General features: G+C 43.3%; 1 protein-coding gene across 3 annotated transcripts in view; it reads left to right on the forward strand.

Moving 5' to 3' along the window:
• Nucleotides 1-227: 227 nt before the first annotated feature.
• The window catches only part of LOC138761771 (diacylglycerol kinase beta), a 618,073-nt gene continuing 612,923 nt past the window's right edge, over nt 228-5,377 (forward strand). Inside the window, exon 1 of one of the 3 annotated variants that reach the window (XM_069934483.1) lies at nt 228-1,010. The gene's annotated coding sequence lies outside the window, so the exon portion shown is untranslated. The remainder of the gene's footprint in view (nt 1,011-5,377) is intronic. The other 2 variants (XM_069934480.1, XM_069934482.1) reach the window with 2 other exon arrangements.

Consider the following 5,377-nt stretch of genomic DNA (forward strand, 5'->3'; position numbering starts at 1 on the left):
AAAGAGTTTTGGGAATCCGACCGTGCGCCTTCCCGACCTCCCATCTTTCACATGGCATCTTGCAGGGAGCCTGCCCTCTTTGTGGGATCTGGGCGATCCCATGATACTATTGCCAATCAGAGCAGGGGAGTTCCCCTTGGAACTCACGTCATTAAAAACAATCAGACGGTCCTTGTAAACTCACTCTGCTGCTCATGGGAGCGTGCTGTGCACACGCTGACCGGCCTTCCCCGCACCCTCACGGTCACGAGTTGTCAACCGCAGCTCAGTCGCTGCCAAGCATTTGATACCGTCCGACGTGGTGAAATCTGCTCTAGAAACGCAAGCGGCTTTGGGAGAAGCCAACCTTCAACATTGCACGTGAAAAATAAACTGCAAATACTGGAATTATGAAATGTTAAAACAGAAAAATGCTCAGCAGGTCAGGCAGCATCTATGATCAAAAGAAAGAGGTTCACGTTTCAGGTGGGAGAGCTTCCAACAGAATTGCCTTGTGAATGACCTCCTACTGGTATCACAATGTGCCTGCAATACAGTAGAGGGTGACACATCTGCCTCCAGCGGTGCGCTCCGTGGCGACTGGGTTTATTTCATGTTTGCAACCTCCACAGCATTTTATTTTTCAATCCTCTCTCCGGGCGCAGCAGACCCATTCCAGGAACCTCTTGGCCGGCGGGCACGCGCAATCGAGGCGGGGACGCGCCAGTCGCTCAGGGCATGCGCCTCATCACCAAGGAGGGATCCAGCGCGGTCACAGCGCAGCCCAGTGATAAAACTCCTGCCCTACAGACAAGCAGAAGAGAGAGAGAGAGAGAGAGTTGGGGTAATTTAAAATACAACAAAGTCGAACATCATTTTGCATTGAGCCTGTGCCAAAGAAGCAATTCTCTGGTTTTGCGTCCTCTTCCTTTCGTGCACCCATGTAAATTAAAGGCAGGTCAATGAACTCGCGGCTTGTTGCAGAGAGAGTGAGAGAAGGAGCACAGCAAGTGGAAGGAGCACGGCGAGAGGTGAGTGAGATGAGGCTTTGGAGGGGCGCGGGCTGGGAGGAGGAGGGGGGGGGGGATTTGTCCGGACCACTGCGTGGAGGGCGACTTGCTTTTGGCGGCGGTGGCGAGTTGTCCCTGGGCCTGTGGGCGAGAGGTGGCGGGAGGAGTAGCCCTCGCCTCCCGGGGAGGGGGACCGCGGGATGCCCCCCACTACCCCCACTCGCTCCTGGGCTGAGCACCGAACCATGTACCCGCATCCGCACTTCATTGCTTCCCTCCTTTCCCCCCCCACCTCCCACTTTTAACACATTTCCCTTTTTTGTAACCCCCACCCCGGACAGACAAAGATGCGGAAACTTGTGTGTTCGGTGCGACTCTTCCACCATCCAAAGTTACAAGTGTATCGCGCAAATTAGCTTTGGCAATTCAAGGGGAGTTGGTGGCGAAAAGCTCCTTCTTCCTTCATCCTGTTGAATTCCCAGTTTTCTCCTGGCGCTGGATGTCAAGGGTCCGACTTTGTTTTGCGGGGTGGGGGGGGTGGTTGGAAGACGTTTGCAGTCGTGCATGTTGCGCTGAGGTTCCGCGAACCCCATCCAGTCCCGGCGCTGGTGTCCAGGAAGCAGTGGTTGTTCAGACCCGAGACTTGGCCAAATTCGCCCTGCCCGGAGACGGGGAAGGAAGGGGTTGCCCATGGTTTTTACCTCCCGGGGTTTAACGTTTAAAAACCTACTTGTCGAGTTAAATGCCCACTCTGCCAAATGAAAACACAGCGTCTGGTTTATGCTCTTAACGCGTTTTGTTGGGTGTAACTTGTCAAATATGTTGCTGCTTGTGTAACATCAGTCATTTCTGGTGATGTCATGTTGGCCATTCGGTTAACAGTGGCCTCATTCAGCGAATGCTACCCAAACTTGGAGATTGATAATGCCATTGCAGCAATCCTTTTGTCAAGGAATGGTACACACCTGGATTGGACAGTCACATTTCAGGAATGATCCCAGGAGAAAGTGCAAGTGTCCTCTGATGGTTTACAAAGCATTTGTCCGTAGAACTGATATTTTTGGAAATCAAGATTCAGGACAGAAACCTCCTGCTTGTCGGATGAAATTTCCTTTTCAAACCTATTCCCAGATCTTATTCACCAGCCAAGTCCAAAATTAATCACCTCAACTGCCAAATAGGTTTTTTTTTGTGTGTGTTAATTTATCATCAGTCCTTGTACTACTTAACTACCTACACAAAAAAAAATCCCCATTTGTAGTATATTTTTACATTTTTTCAACCAGCTTCTTTCCAAGTTATTAATCTCAATCCATTGAGCGAGCTTGGGGCATTATTAAGTTTTATTCTATTTTTATTAAGCTGTGCTTTGATGGCCCATCGAATTTATGGGGAGGGAGACTTGTTTAATGGAGTTTCTGCCAGTCGCATGTCAATCGTTAATTAAGTGCATCCCTATGGCCTTGTTCTGGAATAATTTAATCTTGTGGCTTTAATATTTTGTAGTTGTTTGCTTTGTGTTAATGAAAGGACTTAAAAAAAAACTTAAAAGCCTGAATTACTAGTATCGTAGGAAGCCATGTATCATAATTGTGGTCTAAAGGCCTAATATTAAATGCTTGTGTTCCCTTGGTGTAGTTCTCTATATCACACTTGGCCTTACCAGATAGTCACTTCTGCAAATAAGATTAAAGGAATTACTTGAAGAACAAAGTAGAATGTTTTTTTTAAATTGAAGCTTTCCATCAGATATACAATAATCTGCAGTTCAGATGCTCAATAAATTGCTTTGTATTTCTATTTTCTCTCTTATTTCCAGATGTTTTTTGTTCTTCATCTCTGAATAGGAAAAGATATTTTTGAGGAACTCTATTTGGATAGACGCAGCCTGAGAGAGAATTTTTTGGGTCAGAACTGTGTTGATTTATGAGAGAGATATCAACCTGCAGTCACAAATTGAACGGTATTTTTTTTAACCATGTAATAATTGAGGCCCACTCTTGAAATTAGCATTGAGATAAATTAGCCTATTAATTAATTTGATTGTCCATTTATTGTTCTTAATCAAATAACATATTGCATGCTCTGAAGGTAATGTTCTCAATACCTTCCTGATAACTTGCTAAATAAAGCAAAGGAATAGTTAACTTGCAATAAAAAAGAAAGTGCAACTGGTTAGTGATGAGCTATCTGAATATAGTTGTGGCGGCAGTAAAGCTGTAAACTAGGGTAACTGAGAAATGGAGAGGAAATCCTGGAGCTCCTATATAGTGTGTTTGTATGAAGCTGAAGCCTTGGTTGTATTGTGTTCAATTGTTGATTCAGCCACTGAATATAGCACTGCCAAAGCCATCCATGACTTGGCATTTGGCACATGTTTCTGCTATCTCTTGGAGTTGTGCCACATCAGAGTTAGTGGGATAGAAAGGAAGAAAGCAAAGAAAAACCTTCACTCGTCACCCAGTTTATGTATCCTTTGTGTGAAATGAACAGCAGAAATTCAATTATTTATCTCTTAAAATAACTTCCTGTAGAAATAAATGTAGTCTTTGTGCTTGAAACGTGGTTTGTTTGTTTTTGAAAAATGCAAGGTTAAACATCAAATAATTAAATGGGAATATTTTTATCATAAACTCTTAAACACTGCTGGTTCCTAGCTACTTAGCTTGTGCCACAAGTCACTGAGGCTAAGGGAAAATGCAGAAAACTATTAGAATATAGTAACTCTAATGCCATGATTGCTCACCCTGTGGTGATAATATAGGGGGAAAAAAACCTCAACTGAGCTCTGACAACTTGTTTCTCTCAGATGTGTAACAGTTTTGATTTTAATCTTGTAATGGGTCATTTAATTTTTAACTGTACTCAGGGTATCATCATCTGGGGCTGGCAGACATTGGCCAGTGTATGTGCCTCTACAAAGATTCTTTACGGACAATGGTGTGACGTGGCAAGATGCTGCATTTGTACAAAGATTAACTTTATTTCTTGGCAAAAATGCACCAAAATGCAGGAGGAGCCCAATCTGTCTTTTAGGAGACAAAGCTATAATGCCAGCATTTCAGGCCTGAGCCCTTGTTTTTGAATATTTTGTTTATCATTTTTCAAACTCAAACAGTGTCAATAATCCATGATAATAAAACACTACATTTTCCAATTCTATACAAGCTTAGCTGTTGAGCCCAATTTCCATCCCCCTCCCTTATCCCAATATATCCAGAGACAAAATTAAATAGACAGTTACCCTAAAAAGAAAGATCAGAACAATAAATTAGTCCTCGTCCTCTTTTCCTGTAGCATTTTACAATGTCCCTTTACCTTCCAGACGTATTAGGGACGCAAGGGCCAAAAAGTAAAACAAAACAATTATACATTTAAAAAAATTATTACGAAAAAGTAAAAATTACCTCAACGAAATAACTGAAGTCATATGATTCGTGGCGACCCAACGACTGGTCTTTAAATTTTCAAGTCTGAACCTAATTAAGATAGATGGATTGCCTGCCCCCGCCCCCCCCCACACACAGGAGAGAGTAGATGGGAATGGACAGAGTGACAAAGCACAAGGAACTGCACTTCATCTTTGCCCCTGTATAACGCAGGTACGGTTGCCAAATTTTAAGGAGGGTGTTGTATTTAAATTATAGATAATTTTCTCCAGGGGAACACAGCTCTGCATTTCTGCATTCCAACACACAATGCCCAGATGAGTCCAACTTCCAAGTAACCGCTATGTACTTCCTGACCACTGCAAGGTAATCAACAAAAATTGGATTTGAAATTTGGACAGCTTCATCATAAGCCTTGATGTTTCCCAACAGGAACAACTCTGGGTCCCGTGGAAATTCTTTACCTATGATTTTTTTCTATGACTTAGCCTAGCTCTACCCAGAAGGGTCTCACCTTGGAGCATAACCAGGTTGAGTGCACTAAGGTTCTTGCGTCTATATGGCACCTAAAACATTGATGTGAAATTTCTGGCTTAGCCTTGTTCAATTTGAGCAGGTGTATAGTACAACTGGTGTAGAAAATTGTACTGCACCAGCCTGTAATGAGTATTAATAATTGAGGTCATAGTTTCATAATGCAGGTCTGACCAGCACTGTTCACTAATCTATGTCCGATTATGTTGTGTTTGTATATAAATGTTTTTGGGAGATAAATTGAGACAGGACTTTTAGTGTAGGTCACATACAAACACTCAAACAGATCTTATTTAAAATACTGGAGCTCTGCTCATGTAGACAGGCCAGCTCCAAGAGCCTTTGCAAAAGCTTTGGAGAGTCCCCAAGAGACGTCACTATTGGATCGTTGCTCACAAAAGGGCATAGATGAAAGAACTCGCAGCCGCATGCTGTCTGAAGCTGAACTTGCTGTTCGAAGAGGGT

The sequence above is a fragment of the Narcine bancroftii genome, chromosome 4 (assembly GCF_036971445.1).
Source record: "Narcine bancroftii isolate sNarBan1 chromosome 4, sNarBan1.hap1, whole genome shotgun sequence".
NCBI lineage: Eukaryota > Metazoa > Chordata > Chondrichthyes > Torpediniformes > Narcinidae > Narcine > Narcine bancroftii.